We start from the raw sequence: 25,646 nt of genomic DNA, 5'->3' as shown, positions 1-25,646 counted from the left end.
GCCGACGACCCACCGCACCCTACCCCGCTCCACCGCCGCCGCTGACCCCCCGCACCCTCCCCCGCTCCACCGCCGCCGACACCGCCGCTGACGACGACTAAAAATCCCAAAAAAAGCAAAGTTGATTATATTTTCAAATAAAAAATTGGATGATATTTTCAAATAACAAATTTCATGAATGCAACAAAAAATAATAAAATAATTACTTATGGCGCACCGCTGGCTCGTGCACCATTGCTATGCAAAAAAAGTTACTTATGGCGTACCGCTGGGGGGTGCGCCATTGCTATCTAAAAATAACTTACTTATGGTGCACCGCTAGGTGGTGTGCCATTGCTATACCTCCCCCGACTAAAATCTCGGCCCCAATCCCCATCCGATCCCATCTCACATCTCTCAGCCCCTGCGCGCCGCTGCCCCGTTGACCAACGACGCCGCCGCCCCTACATGCGCCGCCGCACCCGCGCCCCCGCGCCCCCACCACTGCAGCTCCTCCACCGCCCACCGGACAGCAAGCCGCCGCAGCCCCCAACCATCCCGCTGCGGCCCCCAACCATCCCGCCAAGGACGACCGCACAGGGTGCAGGACGACGACCGCCGCCGACCAGCAACCGTCCCGCCGCCGCCCGAAAGCCCCCTCCTCCTCTGCCCGTCCTCCTCCGCCCGTAAGACCCCTCCCCCTGACTGACTCGACTCCCCTGGCATCCGCGCGCAGTTTACCGTCCCGGATTTCTGACTGCATCGCCTCCCGCGGCGGCAACATCCACAGCGTCGACATCTTCTTCCCCGATGACGCCCCCGTCTTCTACACCCGCAGGTACCCCATCCAACTCACCCCCGCCTCCATTTCCCACCTCTCCCTCTCTGCTCATAGTTCTTTTTTTTCAAGTTCTTTCCTCATAGTTCTTCCAAATTCATGGAACATATCAGGTAAATTTCAGTTACTCCAGCCGTTCCTCCGGCTGCCTCCCTCCTCTCCACACTCCAGACAGGATGACCGACGGTCGACTCCCTCCACTGCTGAACAGGACGTTGGTAATATGAACTCTCTCTTCTTCTCTCTGTTTACCAATTCTACTATTGTATAGAAACATCTTTATGTGATATGTCAACTTGTGAAGTTTGTGAACTACGAGAATTAGAAAGATTAGGGAAAGGAACTAGTTGATAAGAGGGATGCATGAGAAGTAGTGATGCTATATGTAGTTCTAAAACATCGATTGGATCATGATGTAGTTAAACTTTAATGAACTTGTATGTCTCTTTGGTTTGGACAGTCATTCAACTTAGATGTAATCGATGCTATTTATTAGTAGGACCATGAATCGTGCTATTAATGTCTTGCTTTTCTCTTCCCATCCTTTTGTTGCATACTTATATATTGCTTATGTATTGTCTGTGAATTGCTACTAACATTTTGTTTGGCTAGTGCATAGAGATGCCATCGTATGTCGTGTACAAGGGTAAGGTTCCCGGAGTCTACGACGACTGGGAGGAGTGTCGGAGACAGGTTCACCTTTCAGCTGTAATAGTTACAAAGGGTACACCACTAGGGCGGAGGCGGAATCTAGATACGCGCGCTATCTAGTGGGAGAGAGGAGGGAGCATTGGAGGAACCGGATGAAGACCAGTTTCATCGTGATGATGCTCATCATGATGACCGCAGCTCTCTTCTATGTGATGGTAGTTTAGATGATCAATATCGACTTGTAATGTGAAGACAAACTCGCTACTCGCGGTATCGAGACTTGTAATGTTCTATCTTTGTTCGGTCTTTTGAATTCGGAGACTAATATGATGAATTGTATTCGAAGACTAATCTTCTATTGTATTCGATGAATCTGCTGTTGTTGTGTGGTGTTGTCTATATTCTGTCCAATAATATATTTTGTAACCTGTGAAAATATCAGAAAAGAAAAATAATCCTAATATTCATACTAGTGGCGCACCACCACATAGTGCGCCATTAGTAAGCCAGAGCACACTAATGGCGCATCATCCACTAGTGCGCCATTAGTATGCCAAAGCACATGGGTAAATATGGCCCCCTGGGAGGCATACTAATGGCGCACCGTGGGCTATACTAATGGCGCAGTGCGTGTTGCGCCATTAGTAATAAATTCTAATGGCATGGTGCTAGTGGCGCACCTGTAGTGCGCCATTAGTAGGCAAAATAGGTGCGCCACTAGTAGGCCTTCTCCTAGTAGTGGTTCTGCCTCCGAGGATACCTTCAAATATCCGACTGAAGGGAAGTACCCTACTACTACTCCATCAGGCAAGCAGCTCGATTGATCATATCGATACAATCCCATGTTCTCGCTCCTGCTCTCATTTACTGCATTTAAGACAACAACGTTTCAAACAGCTATGTGCTGCGGTAGTTGAACCCTTTTCCTCTGCATGACCTATCATTGCCACAGTAACTAGATGAAACCCAGTAGCATGTGTAGGAGTTGATTGAGCCATGTCTGTGTTTCCTACCTTGCTATGCCTGCTATACTTAGAGTTCTGTCAGGTCTGGTTCATCTGGCGATGGGCTAGAGTGAAATGATTATGTCGGTAATGTGAGGGATGTGTTGAACATGATTTGGTAAAGGTATCGATGAGAGGCCATGTAGGAGTACATGGTGGGTTGTTTTATTGGAACCGTCCTTAAGCACCGAGATCTGTATGTGTGATTTAAGAATCACTTACTACCATGCATTGGGATCCTTAATTTACCCTCTCGGCTTCTTAACCACCCTAGTCCTCTGTCTAGGAGTTGCAACTAGTTTTTGGTGTTTATAGGTTATGTGTTGGAGGCTGTGCGTAGCGCTGACCCTAGGGGTGGGCTATGATGCGGTAGAAACACCGTGGCACGGTGTACCGAATCGCCCGTTTGGTGTCTCGGTAACCCTGTACACATCGTTCGGGGCCGTATGTGGAAACCTCGGCCAAACTCTCTGCGAATGGAACCTGGATAGGCGATAGACCTGGACTAGAGACTTGAGTGTTTAGGTAGGCCGTGGCCGACACCCTCGTTGGGCTTCCGCTTGAAGGTTGCCGAGTACATGTCATGTAAATGGCGATAAGTGGTGAGAGCGTGTATGAAGAAGTACACCCCTGCTGGGTTAACATCATCTATTCGAATAGCGGCGTCCGCGGTAAAGTACTACTTGGTTGGCTATACAGTTCATAAACAAGTAAATGGATACTCCTAAAAGCCTCAAGACAAGTGTGAGTGCCGTGGATGGCCCTTCCGAAGGATGACGGAGGAGGATCCACAGTAGTGTATTGTTGTGGTGAGTAGTGGACTCATGTGCGCACAGCTTTTACAAGTTGCTGTCTACTAGGATAGCTTAGCGAAGAGTCAAAGCTAGCTTGCTGCAATAACCCCACTATCCTTCTTGAGAATGTGCATGTATAGTAGGATCTATTGTAAGACTTGCTGAGTACCTTTGTACTCATGCTGCTTTAATTACTGTTTGAGATGACAACACCGCCCCCTCCGACGGGTTTTACGTAGATCTCGGTGTCGATGAGTGACTTGCCACCCAGGTGGTGATTCCGAGCCATGGAGGGCCCTATGTAGATAGACAGGCTTCGTCAAGCCTTCTTTCTTTCTAGTGTCTATACTCAGACTAGTTTGCTTCCGCATGTGCTTGTATGTTTGTATGACTTGAGTGTCGGGTCATGTGACCCCTACCTGTATGAACATGTTATGTATGGCTCTCCGGAGCCTTTAAATAAAGTACTTTGAGTTGTAGAGTTTTGTGGTGATGCCATGTTGTATTTACACATATCGAGCATATTGTGTGAATGATTGAAATGCTTGGTATGTGTGGGATCCGACAATCTAGTTGTTTATCCTTGGCAGCCTCTCTTATGGGGAAGTATAGTCTAGTCCTTCCATGAGCCATAGTAGTCTGCTACAGCCCGGTTCACCGGAGTCCTGCTAGCCCAACACTACTGCTCGGCATGTGTTTGACTTCGTTCCTATGTCTGTCCCTTCGGGGAAATATCACGCGGTGACATCTGGAGTCCTGCCTGGCCTGCTACAGCCCGGGTTCCTGGAGTCCTGTTAGCCCAGTGCTACAGCCCGGATTCACACGCTGCTTACCGACATGCTCGATGTTGGTTCATATATGCCTGTCTCCGTAAGTTTGTGCCGCTTTGGGTTCACGACTAGCCATGTCGGCCCGGGTTCACTGTCATACGGATGCTAGCGGCACTATCATATACGTAAGCCAAAAGGCACAAGCGGTCCTGAGCCATGGTAAGGCGACACCCGTGGGAGTACCATGCGTGAGGCCTCAGAGGGATATGAGGTGTTACAGGCTAGGTCGGTGTGACTTAGAATCAGGGTCCTGACAGCGTTGGCATTAGAGCCGGACTGCCTGTAGGTTCATTAAGCCAAACTGGTTGATGTCGAGTCTAGAAATGCTTTAGTTATATGTAGGGCAATTGATTGTGGGAGGGACGTAAGGCTCTTTTACTCCTTTACCTTATGCCCTCTGATATGAGTCATTCTGTTCTCATTCTACGTGGGTTAAGGACTAGGCTCTCCTCTTTGTGTCAGGTTCACGTGTTACTAATCCATAGTAACTTATAGGATTGTTGGTTTCATGCCTCAGTTCAGTTTCTACTAGTTTTAGTATGTTGTCAGTTGAACCAGAACCTTGATATGATGTTGTTGAGTGGTTTTGCCAACTGTTGTGAATGTCTCAATTATTTTTCTGAGCATTTACAGCCATTATGCTGTCCGATTTCTCCTAGAAAATTCTAATGCCTTTGCATTATTTCGTGCTTTCAGATGGCCACCCATTCCCAGAATCAAGTGGTTCGTCTGACTTGGTGCCTCGATGTACCTGGTCACACGGCCATGCTGGTCCGAGTGATGATCGAGATAGGCTATCGATGGTATCCTGAGTATACCGTCGAGGAGTAGTTTTGAGACTTCATCAAAGCTAATACCTTTGTACAGTCAGGATATACCCTTCTTATCTTGGAGCTACTGAACCCCTCCATTGCTCTTATGGACTTGGGGTTACCATTGAGATGCCCGTATAGGACACAGCTTACTCAATGATGACTATCATACGAGCCAGAACTACCTTGCTTCGGAACACTGATTTCCGCTACATGCCAGCATCACTCCCTGGGGCACAAGGGTACTATTAGGCTATGTACTGTGACTCTACACATGAGGATTCACTACTCCGCACCACCACAGAGATGCTTGAGGACAAGGACCGTGAGAATCGTGCCTTGCGAATGGAGCTCTTCAACTCTCGTTCTAATCACTGGGCCACTCTGACACGGTTTGCACCTGCCGTGCAGGCTGGGTATATGGACATGAGGGACATGTACCCCATGCGGTCTGGTTTGCCAGATTGTATGGACTGGCGTGATGTAGGAGGCATCACCCCTCCCCGTGGACCTCGTCTACCACCGTTTGTTGGACCAAGGCCACATCTGAGTCCCTATGGACTGCGCAAGCTCCACAGGATCGACTGTTTCCAGATGATCATGTTCAGCTGCCAAGACATGGTGGTGATCCCCATGAAGATTACTATGGAGACGTCTGAGTTGGTAGTAGCTTCACTAGTATTGTAATAGTTGTATTCTCCACAGTCCTGCGTGACTTGTGGGATACCACTTGGTGTGTATCACGTTCTGGAGGTGTAGAAAAATAATGTATAGGAGCTTGGAATTCCTCCGATGAGATGTAACGTCTTTCACCATAGTTGTACTCTAGCCTGGGCTTGTACTAAACTATGTACGGTGTGTATAACCGATGGTACATATATGGCAGTTTCTATATTACCAAGTCGTGCAAATGAACATCTCAGCATTCCATGTTATCCGTTACATTCCGCACTTCCTTGCCAAGATTGTGCCATCCTTGTCTAAACCGTTGTCTTGTTTTGCCTAGGATGGTCAACACCCGCAACAACCCTGCTGCCCCGGAGCGGGGTGAAGCTAGTGCAGCTAGGGATGAGAATATGCCTCAATCGCCTTCTCTGGTCAAAGTTATGCTGGAGGAGAAAAGAAACAAGCGTGAGACCAACCGCTTGCTAGAACGAATTGAGCAGAATACTGCACGTCATCAGAGGAACGACTTGGTGTCAATCAATGACTTTGTCAAGTTGTACCCACCGAAGTTTAATCATTCCGTCGAGCACCTCGATGTGGATGATTGGCTTCGCAGCATCACCCATAAGCTAGGTTCTACAAACGTAGCCGAAGCTGATAAGGTTACCTACGCTGCCTATCACCTCGAAGGCCCTGCTAGCCTTTGGTGGGAAAACTTTGATGCTATGCGCCCGGCTAGCCAAATAACTACTTGGGCTGAATTCAGTGAGGCTTTCCGTGAGCATCACATTCCGGAGGGTCTCATGGATCGTAAAAGGGAAGAATTCTCCAATTTCACCCAAGGCAGACTGACCGTGGATGCATACAGCCATGAGTCTGGAAATCTAGCACGTTATGCTCCTGAAGAGGTATCCACCGATGCCAAGCAGGCAAGGTTCCGCAAGGGACTTAGCCCCGAGCTTCGCCGTGATCTTCGACTGCACGAGCGCACCTCCTTCAAGAAGCTGGTCAATAAGGCCATCAGTGCTGAGATAGGTCAGACTGACTACGACGCTTCACGCAAGCACTCCCGTGACTTTGGTTCTTCATCCGGCTCTTGATCTCAGAAGCGCCGGGTGTGGATTCCAAACACACCTCTGCCACCCAGGTTCACTCCAAGGCCATCCTTTGAGGCGCCTCGCCCCAACTAGTAGTTCGCATCACCCAAGACCTATGGTGGCCCCGCCGCTAATGCTACTCCACGCCCCAATGTTGTGACATGTTTCAACTGTGGAGAGCCGGGTCACTACAGTCGAGAGTGTCCCCAGAACAACAACCCCAACCAGTCTGGAAAGTCCGTTATCCGTGGTAAGCCAGCGGGAAAGGTACTTTATGCCAAGCCAGCCACCACTGCACGTGGCCATGTTAACTATGTCTCAGCAGAGGAGGCTCATGATGATCCTAACGTCATCCTTGGTACGCTTCTTGTTAACTGCCATCCAACATCTGTTCTTTTCGATACTGGAGCATCTCATTCATTCATATCTGAGAACTATGCTCGATTGCATAACACAACATTCTGTGACGTGCCCACTTCCATGGTAATTCAAACTCTGGGTTCCAAATGGTAAACTTCTAGAGTAAGCCATGGGAATGAAATTCTTGTCGATAGACTTGTCTTCCTTGCATCCTTAATAGCTCTCAAGTCCTCGGACATAAATATCATCTTAGGTATGGACTGGATGTCAGCCCATTATACTAAGATTGATTGTGCCACTAGAACTATTCAACTTACTCACCCATCAGGCAAGACAGTCAATGTCTTAACTCGAGTGGCCAAGCGCTAGCTTTACTCCCTAAATGCCAACCCCCTTCCAGACCTTCAAGATATTCCGGTAGTTCGTGACTTCCCGGATGTCTTTCCAGAAGAATTGCCAGGTGTTCCACCTCACAAGGATGTCGAGTTCGTGATAGACCTTGTACCAGGAACCGTTCCAATCTCTAGAAGACCTTATAAGATGGCACCCCTAGAACTAGCTGAACGTAAGAAACAAATCGATGAGTCCTTGAAAAGGGGTTTCATCCGTCCTAGTTCTTCTCCATGGGCTTGCCCCGTCCTCTTCGTCAAGAAGAAGGATGGAACGGATCGGATGGTTGTAGATTACCGACATGTCAACTTGGTCACTACCAAGAACAAGTATCCGCTCCCCAGGATCAACGATCTGTATGATCAACTCGTTGGATCCTTAGTCTTTTCCAAAATGGATTTGAGGTTGGTCTACCATCAAATCAAAATCAAAAACTGGGACATTCCCAAAACGGCCTTTGTTACTCGTTATGGCCAATACGAGTACACCGTCATGTCCGTCGGTTTAACCAATGCCCCAGCCACCTTCTCTCGGTTAATGAACTCGATCTTCATGGAGTATTTGGATAAATTTGTCGTGGTATACCTCGATGATATACTCATCTACTCCAAGAATGAGGAAGAACATACCGAACATCTAAGGCTGGTATTGACGAAACTTCGAGAGCATTGCCTTTATGCCAAATTCTCCGAATGTGAATTTTGGTTGCCAAAAGTGACCTACCTAGGCCATGTAATCTCTGGTAAGGGTATTGCTGTCAATCCCGAGCGACTTCAAGCTGTCCTTGATTGGACTCCACCTGAAACGGTCAAGCAAGTTCGGAGCTTCTTGGCTTAGCGAGCTACTGTCGCCACTTCGTCGAGAATTTCTCCAAGGTTGCTAAACCTCTAACTGAACTCCTCAAGAAAGATAAAAAGTTTGAGTGGACCCCACACTGCGAGTTCAGCTTTTAGGAACTGAAAAGACACCTGACATCTGCTCCCGTACTGGTACGACCAGATTTCTCCAAGGACTTTATTATCTATTGCAATGCCTCACGACAAGGACTAGGTTGCATACTCATGCAAGATCTTCAGGTAATTGCCTATGCTTCACGGCAATTACACCCGCACGAGGAAAACTATCCCACACATGATCTAGAACTTGCAGCTGTAGTCCATGCACTTAAAACATGGTGACATTACCTTCTCGGTAATCGTTGCGAGATCTTCACCGATCACCAAAGTTTGAAATATACCTTCACCCAACCGGATTTGAATCTCAGGCAAAGACGTTGGGTCGAGTTGATCTCAGATTACGACTTAGGGATAACTTACACCCTGGGAAAAGCCAATGTTATGGCTGATACACTAAGTCGTAAATCCTATTGTAACTACCTGATGTTACAACAAGGTCAACCACTTCTCCATGAGGAATTTTCGAAGCTTAATCTTCACATTGTTCAGAGATTCCTATATACCATGGTGGTGAAACCGACCCTTATGGATCAGATCATAACCGCCCAGCGGTATGACAAGGGGATATCTCGGATCAAGCAGAACATTGCTAGCGGAGCTGCTAAATGTTTCTCTTTGAACGGTCAAGGTGTTGTCTTCTTTGACAACCGCCTAGTGGTTCCCAAGAAACAGCAACTACGGCAACTGATCCTTAAGGAAGCTCATGAATCCCCTCTCACCATTCATCCCGGTAGTAGTAAAATGTATCCAGACCTACGCCAGAGGTTTTGGTGGACTAGGATGAAGAGAGAAATTGCTCAATACATTGCTAGTTGCGATGTTTGTCGTCGTGTTAAAGCAGAGCATCAACGACCTGCTGGCACCCTTCAACCTTTGGCTATTCCTGAAGGGAGATGGGATAAAATCGGTATGGATTTCAATACCGGGATTCCCAGGACCAAGAGAGGGAATAATGATATCTTCGTTGTTGTCGATCGTCTTTCGAAATTATCCCACTTCCTACCTCTTCGTGAGAGTATAACCGCTAGCCAGCTAGCTGACTTGTACATCTCAAGAATAGTGTATCTTCATGGAGTTCCATTGGAGATTACCTCAGACCGTGGAAGTCTCTTCACCTCTCGATTTTGGGGAAGTTTCCAAAATGCTATGGGAACTCGTCTCTCCTTTAGCACAGCCTTCCACCCCAATCAAGTGGTCATGTAGAACGAGTCAATCAAATTCTGGAGGATATGCTCCGAGCTTCTATCATCTCATTCGGAATGGATTGGGAGAAATGCCTTCCATTCGCCGAGTTCGCTTATAACAACAGTTATCAAGCTAGCTTGGGCAAAGCTCCTTTCGAAGTTCTCTATGGAAGAAAATGTCGAATGCCTCTTAACTAGTCAGAAACTAGGGAAAGACAACCCTTTGGCCCGGATATGATTCAGGAAGCAGAAGAGCAGGTTCGCATTATTTGTGAGAAATTGAAAACAGCCCAATCTCGTCAAAATAGCCAATATGACCGCAAACATAAGCTCATGACTTATGAAATTGGCGAGAAGGCTTAACTTCGGGTCACTCCTTTGAAGGGAACCCATCGTTTCGGTGTCAAAGGCAAATTGGCTCCTCGTTACATTGTACCCTTTTGCGTTCTTGCCAAACGAGGAGAAGTTGCCTACCAATTGGAACTACCTCCGTATCTTTCCAGAGTTCATGATGTTTTCCACGTTTCTCAACTCAAGCGTTGCTTCTCGGATCTTATCCGTGGAGTGGACCATGAAGCTCTTGATCTCCACGATAATCTCACATACCCGGAATATCCCATTCGCATCCTTGATCAAGCTGAGCGTACCAGTCGACGCCATAACATCAAGTTTCTCAAGGTTCAATGGTCACACCACTCTGAGAAAGAAGCCACTTGGGAAAGGGAGGATCATCTTCGACTTCAGTACCCCACCTTCTTCCCGCCGGACCCTAAATCTCGGGACGAGATTCTTTTGAGTGGGGCTGAGTTGTCAAATCCTAGCTAGTTCATGCATTAGAGTGTTGCATCATGTTTACTTTTCCAGAAACTTGAAATGGGGATGACAGAACCCCCAGCACCCCCCTAAAAACAACTAGGGTTTACTAAAATCATTTTCAGTGAACCTGAAATGCCCTTCTAAAAAGACCACCCTTTTTGTCTTGGGTTAGAAACTCTAACAAAATGGGTTCACAATTTTCTAGGTCATCACAAGATCATTGAATTAAATCATATGTAACATGCATTTGGGCATTTAAATGCTAGTAAATATTTTAAATGTCCAAATAATCCCAAACTGAAATGTGCAGTTTGGTGACTTTTGGAGATGCCTAGGTATTTTTAGAAATGCCACAAACTTGCAGAAATAACAGAAAACAGAAAATAAAAGAAAAACTTACTTACCTGGCCGCAACCCACCACCCAACCCACCTGGCGGCCAAACACTATGCTGGCCCGTGCCAGCCAGCTGCTTCTTCCCTGCCAGGCACGCAGGGAGGTGACGCCGGCGTGCGCGAGCTCACCACGGCGCCACCTGCTTGCCGCTCGTGCTCGTGGACACCTGGGCGAGCCCCACGTCGTCGCCCCGACCGCCTGGACACATCCATTCTCCCCCGCCTCTCTCTCTCTCGCCCTTTCCTCGCCATGGCCGACCATGCCACGTACGCGCCGCCATAGGTCTCGGGTCCACCGTCGTCCCTGCGCCACGCCACCGTGTCCGGAAGCTCCGCCGCCCTCTTCTCCTTTGAGCAGGCCGAGCCCCAAGCGCTCACTTGCCCCGAAGCCGCGGCAATGACCAAGCCCGACTCCACCACCGCCGGAGATCCCTTTCGTGGTCCTGCCGCACCAGCTCGTCCCCGACCTCGCCGTCTGCTCTGTCGTGCTCGCCGTGAGCTCAGCCACCTCTCCATCTTCCCGTTCTCTCTCTCGAGCACCATAGCGACCGCACGAAGCTTAACCGCACGCGCCGCCGACGCTCCGGCCACCCAATGGCTACACCACCTTGTCCACTACACCCACCACATCGCGAGGAACCCGTAGCACCACCGCACGCCCCTTGCCGTGCCCCCTAGCGACGAGCCCGAGCTCACCCGAGCTCCGGCTACCGCCACACTCGTCGCCGGCGTCATTTCCGGCGACCCCACGCCCGACCGCCACCACCACTCGACGCATCTCACTCCCCGCATCACGTAGATGTGCTCCGCTGTTGTTTTGGTCGCCAGAGCATGAACCCACAACGCCCCGCCACGTATGGCCTCGCCGGCGGCTAAACGCCGGCGAGTTTGACTCCGCTGACCCAGTTTGACCTCGGGTGGGCCCAGTTTGACCCCCTGGGTCTATGACAAGTGGGGCCCGCCTTGCTAATTAACCCAGGTTTAGCGCTAACTAAATTTAGTTAGTTTAACTAACGACTTACATGACGAGACCCACTGGTCAGTTTGACCTGGACCGGCTCCGTTGACCGCTGACGTCACCTTGATGCACTGCTGACGCAATAAGTATTTTTTGGATTTATTTTTATACAAGAAATTCCAAAAAATACTACAAACTTCAAAAAAATCATAGAAATTAATCTGTAACTCCAAATGCAAAGTTTTATATATGAAACTTGATCAGAAAAATTCAATCTTTCCATCTGTACTGGTTTCATGCATGTGAGAACACTTTAACCTTGTTGTTTAGATGAAACAAGCTAATGCACTTATATGACATAATACCATGAGTTTTCATTTCAATCTTTGAATCAAATGGACTCAAACCAACCTATTTACAATGCATTAGCCAAGACACACCATATTGCCATGTCATAGCATGCATCATATTGTTGCATATTGCCATGTGATGATTGTGTTCTGTGGTGTCTTTCGTGGTAGGTTCTGCCTCCGAGGATACCTTCGAATATCCGACTGCAAGGCAGTTCTCTACTTCTACTCCATCAGGCAAGTAGCCCCATTGATCATATCGATACAATCCCATGTTCTCGCTCCTGCTCTCATTTACTGCATTTAAGACAACAACGTTTCAAACTACTGTGTGCTGTGGTAGTTGACCCCTTTTCCTCTGCATGACCTTTCATTGCCACAGTAACTAGATGAAACCCACTAGCATGTGTAGGAGTTGATTGAGACATGTTTGTGTTTCCCACCTTGCTATGCCTACTATGATTAGAGTTGTGTCAGGTCTGGTTCATCTAGGCGATGGGCTAGAGTGAAATGATTATGTCGGTAATGTGAGGGATGTGTTGAACATGATTTGGTAAAGGTATTGATGAGAGGCCATCTAGGATTACATGGTGGGTTGTTTCATTGGAACCGTCCTTAAGCACCGAGATCTGTATGTGTGATTTAAGAATCAGTTACTACCATGCATTGGGATCCTTAAAAATTGATCCTCTCGGCTTCTTAACCACCCTAGTCCTCTGTCCAGGAGTTGCAACTAGTTTCTGGTGTTTATAGGTTATGTGTTGGCGGCCATGCGTAGCCTGACCCTAGGGGTGGGCTATGATGCAGTAGATACACCGTGGCACGATGTACCGAGTCGCCCGTTTGGTGTCTCAGGAACCCTGTACACATCGTTCGGGGCCGTATGTGGAAACCTCGGCCGGACTCCCTCCAGATGGAACCTGGATAGGCGATAGACCTGTACTAGAGACTTGAGTGTTTAGGTAGGCCGTGGCCGACACCCTTGTTGGGCTTCCGCTTGAAGGTAGCCGAGTACATGTCGTGTAAACGGCGATAAGTGGTGAGAGCATGTATGAAGAAGTACACCCCTGCTGGGTTAACATCATCTATTCGAATAGCGGCGTCCGCGGTAAAGTACTACTTGGTTGGCTATACAGTTCATAAACAAGTAAATGGATACTCCTAAAAGCCTCAAGACAAGTGTGAGTGCCGTGGATGGTCCTTCCGTAGGATGATGGAGGCGGATCCACGGTAGTGTATTTGTTGTGGTGAGTAGTGGACTCGTGTGCGCAAAACTTTTACAAGTAGTTGTCTAGTAGGATAGCTTAGCCAAGAGTCAAAGCTAGCTTGCTGCAATAACCCCACTATCCTTATTGAGAATGTGCATGTATAGTAGGATTTGTTGTAAGACTTCCTAAGTACCTTTGTACTCATGTTTCTTTAATTACTGTTTCAGACGACAACACCACCCCTCCGACGGGTTTTACGTAGACCTCGACGTCGATGAGTGACTTGCCACCCAGGTGGTGATTCTGAGCCATGGAGGGCCCTATGTAGATAGACATGCTTCGTCAAGCCTTCTTTCTTTCTAGTGTTTGTACTCAGACTAGTTTGCTTCCGCATGTGCTTGTATGTTTGTATGACTTGAGTGCCGGGTCATGTGACCCCTACCTGTATGAACATGTTATGTATGGCTCTCCGGAGCCTTTAAATAAAGTACTTTGAGTTGTAGAGTTTTGTTGTGATGCCATGTTGTATTTACACATATCGAGCATATTGTGTGAATGATTGAAATGCTTGGTATGTGTGGGATCCGACAATCTAGTTGCCTATCCTTGGCAGCCTCTCTTATGGGGACATGTAGTCTAGTGCTTCCATGAGCCATAGTAGTCTGTTACAGCCAGGTTCATCAGAGTCCTGCTAGCCCAGCACTACTACTCCGGAACACTTGACTGACCGACATGTGTTTCACTTCGTTCCTGTGTCTGTCCCTTCGCGGAAATGTCACGCGGTGACATCCGGAGTCCTGCCTAGCCTGCTACAGCTCGGGTTCTCGTAGTCCTGTTAGCCTAGTGCTACAGCCCGGATTCACACGCTATGGACCGATATGCTCGATGTTGATTCATGTATGCGTGTCCCCGTAAGTTTGTGCCGCTTTGGGTTCACGACTAGCCATGTCGGCCCGGGTTCTCTGTCATGTGGATGCTAGCGGCCCTATCATATACGTGAGCCAAAAGGCGCAAACGGTCCCAGGCCATGGTAAGGCGACACCTGTGGGAGTACCGTGCGTGAGGCCGCAAAGGGATATGAGGTCTTACAGGCTAGGTCGGTGTGAGTTAGAATCGGGGTCCTGACACAACCATGCACTAAATTACTCCGTAGTAGAGTGCCCAACTACATGGTAGACTTCCCCGATCGAAGCGTCGCAGTAATGCCCAATGAGCCGTCAAATCACAAAACCCCCTCCTTTCCAGCAGTAAGTTGGACAAATGAAGCAACCATCATTTCACTCTTCTCTCTCCGCTTGCTCTCTACCCAACCCTCGCTTCTCCCTCATCTTGTTCCTCATTTCTTCAAGAAAACCCCGACCTGCTTCTGCCTTTGTTCTTCTCTCCCAAAGAAGGAAAGGTGAGCGCATCAATGGTGTTGATTCTGGCCAAGGCTCGGTCTTGCAATCCCGAGACTAATCCTATAACTCCCTCTCTATTCTTCTTTTGGGTTTGTGATTACGGTTTCTTTTCTTCTATTTCTATTTGACAGTTTCTTGATGGACACTGGAGCACTGGCCGAAGTGATGTCTATGGCTCTAGCAAAAACTGTCGGGGCTCATGGTACGAAGAAGCGCAAGCACCCCGCTGAGACTACCGCATACAAGCTCAAAGCTATCGCCCTATCCAATCCCCCCTCTCCGGGATCCCTCATTAAGCAAGTCCAGGTAATATCTCTTCTTGACGATCTTTTTCTCGATCTTGATCATGTTTTTTCATCTAACACGCAATACTAGTACTAGTAGTACCACTTTCTGGGTGATCTTGCATGTGATTTTTGTGTGCCAAATGATGGTTCTAAATTCCTCTTTTGACCAAAACATGCGAGAGGTTGACACTGATTTCTTATAGATTACTTTCAACTACTTTATGAACATCAATGCTACCTTTGAAGAGGTTATATTTGCATCAATAACATGTGTTATGGATATTGCAAGTAATCCCTCTGCTCTCATGCCTTTGAAGACCTGTTCTAGTGTCTTTGTTCACTCATTTCTGTGTGTATGTGTAGTCATATATGGAGTAAAATATCGAAAATCATCTTATATTTCTGAATGTAGGTAGTAATAAAATATTTGATTTTTGTTTGAATTAGAACCATGTCCATGGTGGAGATGAAGTTCTCAAGGTCATGTCGTGTGAACTGGAAGACCTAAGGATGAGTTCTACTGCTAAACTATCCAGCTACTATGTCTTGTTGCCACGTGTCCTGAACTAGTGTTTTCCTGTAGCATTGTTGTCAGGCGTGTTCTCGAGGTTGTACTTGACCACAACAATTTCCTGGCTGTGTCTTCGATTACGAAGGGTGTGGTTCTTGTTGTTGGGGAACGTAGCATAAATTCAAAATCTTCCTACGTGTCACCAAGATCTATATATGGAGTCATCTAGCAACGAGGGAGGAGTGGATCTACATACCCTTGTAGATCGCGCACGGAAGCGTTCAAGAGAACGGGGTTGATGGAGTCGTACTCGTCGTGATCCAAATCACCGATGATCCTAGCGCCGAACGGACGGCACCTCCGCGTTCAACACACGTACGGAGCAGCAACGTCTCCTCCTTCTTGATCCAGCAAGGGGGGAGGAGAGGTTGATGGAGATCCAACAGCACGACGGCGTAGTGGTGGAAGTAGCGGGATTCCAACAGGGCTTCGCCAAGCGCTGCGGGAGGAGGGAGATGTGTCATGGGAGGGAGAGGGAGGCGCCAGGGCTTAGGTTTGGTTGCCCTCCCTTCCCCCCACTATATATAGGGCCAAGGGAGAGGGGGAGGGCGCAGCCTTGCCCCTTCCTCCAAGGAAGGGTGCGGCCAAGGGGGGGAGGAGTCCATCCTCCCCAAGGCACCTCGGAGGTGCCTTCCCCCTTTAGGACTCTCCCCTCCTCTTGTCCCTTTGGCGCATGGGCCTCTAGGGGCTGGTGCCCTTGGCCCATGTAGGCCAAGGCGCACCCCCTACAGCCCATGTGTCCCCCGGGGCAGGTGGCCCCACCCGGTGGACCCCCGGGACCCTTCCGGTGGTCCCGGTATAATACCGGTGACCCCGAAACTTGTCCCGATGGCCGAAATAGCACTTCCTATATATAATTATTTACCTCCGGACCATTCCGGAACTCCTCGTGACGTCCGGGATCTCATCCGGGACTTCGAACAACTTTCGGGTTACCGCATACTAATATCTCCATAACCCTAGCGTCACCGAACCTTAAGTGTGTAGACCCTACGGGTTCGGGAGACATGCAGACATGACCGAGATGACTCTCCGGTCAGTAACCATCAGTGGGATCTGGATACCCATGTTGGCTCCCACATGTTCCACGATGATCTCATCGGATGAACCACGATGTCAACGACTTAATCAATCCCGTATACAATTCCCTTTGTCTATCGGTACGACACTTGCCCGAGATTCGATCGTCGGTATCCCGATACCTTGTTCAATCTCGTTACCGGCAAGTCTCTTTTACTCGTTCCATAACACATCATCCCGTGATGAACTCCTTGATCACATTGTGCACATTATGATGATGTCCTACCGAGTGGGCCCAGAGATACCTCTCCGTTTACACGGAGTGACAAATCCTAGTCTCGATTCGTGCCAACCCAACATACACTTTCGGAGATACCTGTAGCGTACCTTTATAGCCACCCAGTTACGTTGTGACGTTTGGCACACCCAAAGCACTCCTACGGTATCCGGGAGTTGCACAATCTCATGGTCTAAGGAAATGATACTTGACATTAGAAAAGCTTTAGCATACGAACTACATGATCTTGTGCTAGGCTTAGGATTGGGTCTTTGTCCATCACATCATTCTCCTAATGATGTGATCCCGTTATCAATGACATCCAATGTCCATGGTCAGGAAACCGTAACCATCTATTGATCAACGAGCTAGTCAACTAGAGGCTCACTAGGGACATGGTGTTGTCTATGTATCCACACATGTATCTGAGTTTCCTATCAATACAATTCTAGCATGGATAATAAACGATTATCATGAACAAGTAAATATAATAATAACTAATTTATTATTGCCTCTAGGGCATATTTCCAACACTTGTAAAGCTTCCCGACAAATCTAATGCAACCTGTCTTCATCGTCATGTTTATGAGTGGAAAGACCACTCTTTTAGGTTCTCCAAGGTTGAGGAGATGGTGATGGTGCCGGTAGACATCCCGTAGGTCGGTGGCAAGAAATAGTCTGCAGAGTTTAATTAGTGCAACATAGCTTGTCTGTAGTAAGTACTATTGTTCAGTACTTGATTTGTGATTGTGAACCCTGTATTGTTTAGTACTGCCACTTTTGGTGTGTGGTGAGTCCTGAGAACAGTCTATGTTAATCTCTGTCCACTCAATTTATTCTATATATTTTGAAGTATCCAGATCATATTTTTTGTGAGGACGTTTATCAATTATGGTTACACTCCAATACCTGTATGCATTGCAGGGTTTATCGCACCCACCAGGATTTCCAGTCCCATGGATGTTCGGTCCATACGATTTGTCACGACCTTTGTACTGTCCTGCTTGTGGGAGTTGGTGGGGGCCCTGCATGCCACGCGTAGTTGGACGACCAATCTTCTATTTAGTACTTCAACATATTGATTTCCTGGTAAGGATTCACTCATGTCACATCAAGTAAATCTTATTGATTTACTGTCTAAATCTTATTGATTTAATGTATTTTTTTTCTTTTGCCACAATTTTATGATGCTGGTTTTTCCATGTGACATTCATCACAGAATAAACCGTTTGGTTTGCTCTACAATGGATATTTTTGCAGGTTTCACTTATTATGTCATGTTAGTAACGAAGGCACTGTCCATCACTTATATTGCTGGAAAAAATTGGATCAGTCTATTGTCTGAGTACAAGCTGAATCCCTATGATGAACTGTAGTTTGGTTTAACAAACATGCCACAATTAGTCCTTCTCGCATTTAGAAGAAATGAAGAAAAAGATTGGATCACGGTCACACAGCCTAGTCAAGTTAGAAAGCTGATCATAGCAGATCAGACAAGATCGCCCTGTCTCGCACATCGGTCCCACCTTCAGCAATGGAACCAGCACCGGCAGTTGCTCTTGCACTGACAGCGGTAGCAGCTCAGTCTGATCCGGCTGAGGATTGGGAACCGACCACGTTAGCGGATCAGGCCGATCTACCGGAGGATCGGGCATCGACACCGGCACCTGCTCCGACACCAGCACCAGCTCTACAAGGAGCACCATCTCCGGCAGCAGCAGCGGCACTACCAGTCGCACTGGCATGGGCACAAGCAACGGCTTCGGCGCTTACACTTGCACTTGCATCTGCTCCGGCCCGTGTAGCGGCAACGGAACCAGCAGTTGCACCAGCAACAGACTGGGCTTCAGTTCACACTTCATATACGAAAGTCCTTAAAAAGACTAACATGTCCACCTTCTTTGTAAGCATTGGCCGCCAAAGTGTTTCGTTCTTTTTTCTTTCCATGTTGTTTCAAATGATTCACTCTGTTGATCTAAGTATTTGTGTATGTCTTCTTGTTTGCAAATAGAGAATTCCTAGAGCAACGAGGGAGTCGTTCAACAATCCGGGCGACCCTGGCCAAGTTTCTCTTATCATGCGCAACCTTGGTGTGAATGAACCTGCTCAATATATGGTAAGTACAAAGGATGGTCGCATGATGTGGTCAAGGTTCAAATCTAAATCATATCTTGTGGTAGGGGATGATGTCAAAATCCAACTTTCTCGGCAAGGAGAGCTGGTCCAAATCAACTTTGAAATTCTTCAGTAGCAGCACGCAACTGCCGAACTGATCTATCCTATGAGAGATTTTGATGTAATACTCTGGCATGGTGAAACAAGTTTCCTGTGTGTATCAGTAGTATGACAGTATCGTCGATAGAATTGCAACTCTGATTGCTTGTTAGGAGCTGTCGTTTGATTTCATTCCAACAACTGCCGTGCTTTATTCAATTTTGTGTATTCGCCTTGCGACAGCATCTAAAACCAGCGTCGTACCGACCGCTTGCAATATGAAAAGCGCCGAGGTAGAACACATGGGCGCCCAAACATGCAGGCCCACTGGCTTGTGGCCCAAAGTCTAGAACCGTGAGCCTATCTAAGTATTTCTCAACTGAACCCCCATAATGCCCGTGCGTTGCACGTAACATCAAGATGCATTTGTATGAGTATTTTATCTTGTGAGAGAAAAGGATGAACGAGGGAAGGCCTTATTTGCAAATGTGGAGAGGTGTGTGGGTACCTTTTTGCAAAATTGCCATAGTTTCCTTCCTATCCGGCAGATATAAATCGGACAACCTATATTCCAGGATGGCAGGCACACCATCATCACCAACTTGTCTATATCATGTTAAAAAAACTTTTTTTTAATAATTATATATGTTATATATATTCCCCTTGATTTTTCTTATGTATAAACTTGTGATAAAGATCTTTATATTTCATTACAGAGGGAGTATCTCTCTGTGAAAAATATATTTATGTGTAACTAGTTACTCCTGTCTTTCTACTTCCTTTCGCTGATATGTGGGGCATCCGGCCACAGGGTGCACGTGCCATATGCACCAAATTAGAGTGCACAACTGGAGGGTAGACACACCTTGGTCGTAGAACCGCAGTAATGCCCAATGAGCCGTCAAATCACAAAAACCCCCATCTTTCCAGCTTTAGCAGTAAGCTAGACGGACGAAGCGGCAATATTTCATTGGTCCTGAATCCCCTTCTCCCTCGTCTGCTTGTTCAGAGAAAACCCCTGGTCGGTGATTGCATAGGGTTTTCTCATGGAGAACCTAGTACGAATTCTTCATCCATCCCCGATAAATCCATGTCCCTTGGTCGCGGGTACTTCTAGGATGGCAGCCGCTGCCGTTGATGCATTTTTGTTCCTACTGAATGTAATGTGTTACATTTGCAGTGCCCAAAGTGCGAGGACCCTACAAGTTTCTGCGCCCTCAGCGAGACGCCACACTTGTTCCTTCTCATCCTAACACAGGATTTTAAAACGCGCACGGTATGTTCCTAGAATCCTCTTTTCTATCCAGGAGGGTGGTGTTTCTTGAACATGCTGTCGACTAATTTGGAAATTTGGATTGCCATATTTGGATAAAACGCATTAGTACCATGGTCAACACTGACGTGAAGGCGGAAATTATTTCTAGATTTGGATATAGGGAATACATTGTGTTCTCATATTATTTTTCCTGCAGTGCATTCCACGCTCTGCCAGAACACATGTACTCAAGATGCTCGGCCTTGCCATAACTGAATGCACCAGTTTAATGGTCACAGTGAAGACAAGGCATGGATATAAGTTTTGAGTTGGGTTCATGAACAAAGAAGATCGTTGCTTTTTTATGGCCGAACTTGGATAAACTTTCTCAAGTGTTATTGATTGAAATTTGGCGCACGAATGTTGATGGAAATAGTAGAACGTGGTCTCATCTTCACCGTGATCTTCCATCTCGACGTCGTTCCAATTGTTCATCCATGTTAGTTTTGTATCTGGTTCTTGCTTCTTTCCTCGATTACTTCTTAATCCACCTATTCTTTCTAACCAATCACAATTTAACTTTAGAAGTAGCAACGAATCTCTCACGAAGATGCTACTTCTAACTAATATTTTCATATAATTGGTGGCACGTGTAGGTTTTTTTAGAGTTAAGCAGGCTACTCGTTTGTTATTCTATAAGAACTCAGTTCTTACTCATGGCCCTGAAGTTGACTTGGACGACATCCACAAGTTCCTACACTTTATTGATCGTCTTGAGGTCCTTGTGGGCCGTTTCAATGGTGGAAGGCCACGTGGGATATGTGTGCCATTGCTGCACTCATTGAATAGGTCCAACTATGTTGGGAAACTTATGGTACGAGCTATTTTCTGTTATATATGTTGTTCATAAACTCTTGCTTATGCATAGTTTTACAGCTGTGATCTTCTTGAAACAGGAACTGCCCAGGTCTATTGTTCCTATACAGATGCCTGACCATGGTCGGGTCAGACTTGCGCTTGGTCACAACAAGACGTTTATGTCGACCTACTCCATTCCCCTTGGAGGTGAAAAGATACTTATTCATGGGTGGTCCCAAATAATGAAGGCCCGTCCATCTTGGAGAATAGGACAGAAGATTATGTTCCTACTTTTCCATGGCTCTAAAGCGAATATCCTCTTTATTGACCACATTGCAAGATGAAGCTGCTTTCAGAAGGTTGTGGATGCGCGTGGTGGCACCTGGGCTTTGTGCTGGGGCGTGGTGGCCTCACCCTTTGGTTAACTATAGGGAAAGTAGCATTGTTCGAGGCATGCTTTCTACGGTTGAACCTGTATAAGTACTCATACTGCTTTCAGCTATGTTTGTTAAGTGCCCCTGCCGGTTTCAGTTAAGATTGTTAAGTACTCCTACTGATTTTATAGTCTGTTGTGTTTCTTCAGTCCTGTCTTCCTCCAGCCGCCAAAACCAAACTAGCATCGGCGGGGCCGCCTGCTTCCGCCTCCCACGGCTGGCTGCGCCTCAGCGCACGCATCGCCGCCCCACCGTCTCCTAAATCATTAACGCCGACCTCCAAGGCCTTGCCGTCGTCCTCCACGCGCTTTGCTGCACTCGCCGCGACGGCGCCCTCCCGCATTGTCAACATGGTCAACAAACAAGAGGAATCGGCAGAGGACTGTACATGGAGAGGATGATAGTAGAGGCCCACCATGTCCATGGCCGGATGCAAGGAAGTTCCTCATTTTTTGTTATATATATATATACTCCATTGTCAGCGTATGGAAAAAGAAAATGCTTCCTGCTAGTGGGTTCCTGACATCTGGGACCCATGACATTGTCAGCGTATATAGTCAATAGACAAGAGAACATCACAAGATCGGCTGACACCTGGGACGTAGCTACTCGAGCGGTATTTTTTTGTTATTGTTGAGACGGAGCAGGGTTTCAACTGGGCTGTGGCCCGTCTAGCCCAGGCTTATATTTTATGTTCACCACATGACCAGCCCAGCAATTTTTTGTTTGTGAAAATGAGCCCAGTTTTTTTCTGAAGAATACCATTCGATGCGTACTTATTTTTCTACGCCCTGATGGGCTGCAACTCTTTCAAGACGCCTGCAAATCTTGAAAGTAATATGAAACAGACTCTAAATATAAAAAATAGATGACAAATTGGCTATTACTTTATAATGTCTGAATTTTTTCACATTTTCAGATTCCAATTTCACTGGGCTTTAATCCAAATCAAATATATATTCAAAGTACTTTAAATCTGGCTCGACATTTCGGTATTAAAAATAGTTTGGAACCCACAGAAATATGTGAAATTTCGTTTAAATATTTAACCCTGACCCTGGCCAATAAAAAAATAGACTACAATAAATTGTATAAGAAGTTGCAATGAGCTATATATAAATTATTAAAAAATAGGGAATGGTATGATTGGTCGGCCTATTGAGCTGAGGCGTATGCAAGATTTTTTTTACTTATTATATATGACAACAAACTATTCCAGTAGATGTAACCGTTGGATGCAATCCAATGGCCTCGTGTTTCTTCAATCTCTGATCTTCTTGCTGCAGCCGCCAAATCTAGCGCCGGCGGGACAGCCTGCTCCCGCCTCCCGTGGCCGGCTGTGCTGCCGCGCAGGCCTCACCGCCCCTACTACTCCCACCGCTGGCCAGGCCATCCCTCTACTCACCCACATCCCTCCACTAATGTGGCTTCGCCGCCTCTGGGTCATTCCCTTCCTGGGTCTCGCCATCGTCCATCACGCTGGTGTTCTCGGCACGGCGTGGTCACGTTGTCAACAAACGACAACATCGGAAGAGGGATGTACATGGAGAGGTTGACAGTCGGGACCCATATGGTCCATGGCCGCTCGCAAGCAAGTACCTCCTTATTACGCCAAAAAGAATGAATACTCCCGCTGACAGCTCGGACCCACCAGCTATATCTTCGCACGCAAGGAAGTGCCTCCTTATTACGCACAAAAAAATGAATACTCCCCCTGCTAGCTAGGACCCACCATAGTGGGAGGCTGACTTGTGGGCCTACTAAGTTGACACGGACGGAGGGCTTTGTCAACTTAGTCAACAATCGATTCTATCACCACTGACCATTGGATTGTTAACATCCAACGGTCGTCCTGCTTCTTCAACCTCTAATTTTCTTGCTCTAGCCATCCAAACCACCGCATGCTCTTGCCTCTCGTGGCTGGCCGTGCTGCCGCGGAGGCCTCACCGCCCCTACTACTCTCACTGCTGGAGAGGCCCTGCTACGACGGCAGCCTCACACCGCAGCTAAGCCAGTGAATCCTCGTACTCCTCTCCGCGTGGGCATCCACTGCCGCGTCTTCCCCGGCGCCGCGTCATTCCCTTCCTAGGCCTCGCCATTGTCCACCTCCTTGGTGCTCTCTGCGCGGCGTGGTCAATGTGGTCAACGAATGACTTCTGTCGGAAGAGTATTGTACGTTGAGAGACTAACAGCTGGGTCCACGACCGCAGCAAGGAAGTGCCTCCTTATTACACGCAAAATAATGATTCGTCCACCAGACAGCAGGGACCTACCGGACGGGCCATCGTATTTCACAAAAAAAAGTTTCCCCAGACTACTGGGACCCACCAGCTACACCTTCGCATGCAAGGAAGTGCCTGATAGTCGGGACCCACCCGGTCGAAGTGTATGTAGCATTGTCATTCTGGTCGCGAACGTGTACGTACATACGATCGGTCTGTCTGCAGGCTGCAGGAATGAACCGTGGTCGTGCAACGAAGGGCATGTGTTGTAGTAGAGGCGCGCACGTGTTGTAGTAGAGGCGTGCACATAGCATGTACACGTATGTACAACGGCCAGGGTGCAAGAAAGTATATACGGCCACGTACGTACATACGGGAGGGGTCTCGAACACCTACTATCTCATACGTACGGCCAGGGCTCGTGTACATGGCTGGGTCGGAATGGAGAAACTGTGTCATCGTCGTGTTCATGGGGAGGCAACGGAATGTGTCGTGTTCATCAGGAGGCAACGTAACGCGTGCTGTTCATCGGGAGCCAACCGGCTTGGACGGAACATGCGATGGAAACGAGGCCTGGCGTACCGGAAAACGGAGGAAACGGCCTTGTGTTCGACCAGCCATGGTGGAAACGGGATCCTGTTCATCCGGAGGGGTCTGGCGTACCGCAAAATGGAGGAAACGGACTTCTGTTGGACATCCTATGGTCGAAACGGGGTCCTGTTGATCGGGTGGGGTGTGGCGTACCACAATATGGAGGAAACGGACTTGTGTTGGAGCGCTACGGTCGAAACGGGGGTCATGTTCATCGGGAGGGGTGTGGCATACCAAAAAACGGGACTCGACGGGATAATGTTCATCTCCACCGTTGACCTCCTCTAGCCTCCATGGGCTACTGTTCATCCACCATCGACCTCCTCCAGCCTCCACCTACACTGTTCATCCACGGACTCCTGTTCATCCAGCCTCCACCCGCTACTGTTCAACCAGCCCTCTCCACGGGGTCCTGGTCAACCACCCCTCCACGGGCTACTGTTCATCTATCCCACCACTGGCTACTGTTCAACCAGCCCTCCACCAGCTACTGTTCAACCAGCCCTCCACGGGGTCCTGTTCATCCAGCCCTCCACAGGGTCCTGTTCATCCACCGGCTCGATCGATCGGGGTACCGTTATCCAACTTCAACGGCCTCTACTACCATGGGTTCCTATTCGTCCAACCCCCACCGAGAACTGTTCACCCAAACCCACTCAACAACACTCACTATTCATCTAGGGAAGGAGGCGGCAGTTTTTCGATTGGCTTCAGTTAGCAGCAGTAGCAAAGGAATCACTCGTGTTCAGTTAACAGTAAGGGATCGATCGACCGCTCGGGTTCAGTAATGCTTAGCCTGCAGTGCAATCGCTCGAGTTTAGTTAGAGCCCAATGCCTTGCTCGGATTCAGTTAGAGCCCAATGTCTCGCACACACGCGTGTACATACGATAGAAACGTGCATCACTCGGCCCCATCCGCCCATCGTAACCGAGAACTCCCCTGATATTTTCCTCACCCTCGCTTCTACCACGGTTTTCTCCGTCATGGACGGCCCAAAGAATGTCATGCAGCTGCGTCTCCGGCCCGCCGAGGATGAAAATCCCATTTTCTGTCATGTTTTTTGTCATAGAAGTACGACCCCACCACATCTATGATGATACCGGGTTTTGTCACAATTATCGTCATAGAAGTGTCATAAGTATGACAGAATTTTTTTTCGTTCGGCCCAAAATGTCACGGATCTGTCTTTTTTTGTAGGTGCGGCCATTTTCTAAGGAAATCACCTACAA

This window comes from Triticum urartu, chromosome 4A (genome assembly GCF_056163025.1).
Source record: "Triticum urartu cultivar PI428250 chromosome 4A, HENAU_Tu73, whole genome shotgun sequence".
NCBI classification, from domain to species: Eukaryota; Viridiplantae; Streptophyta; class Magnoliopsida; order Poales; family Poaceae; genus Triticum; species Triticum urartu.
The sequence above is the reverse complement of the archived record's forward strand: the minus strand, read 5'-3'. Positions refer to the sequence as shown.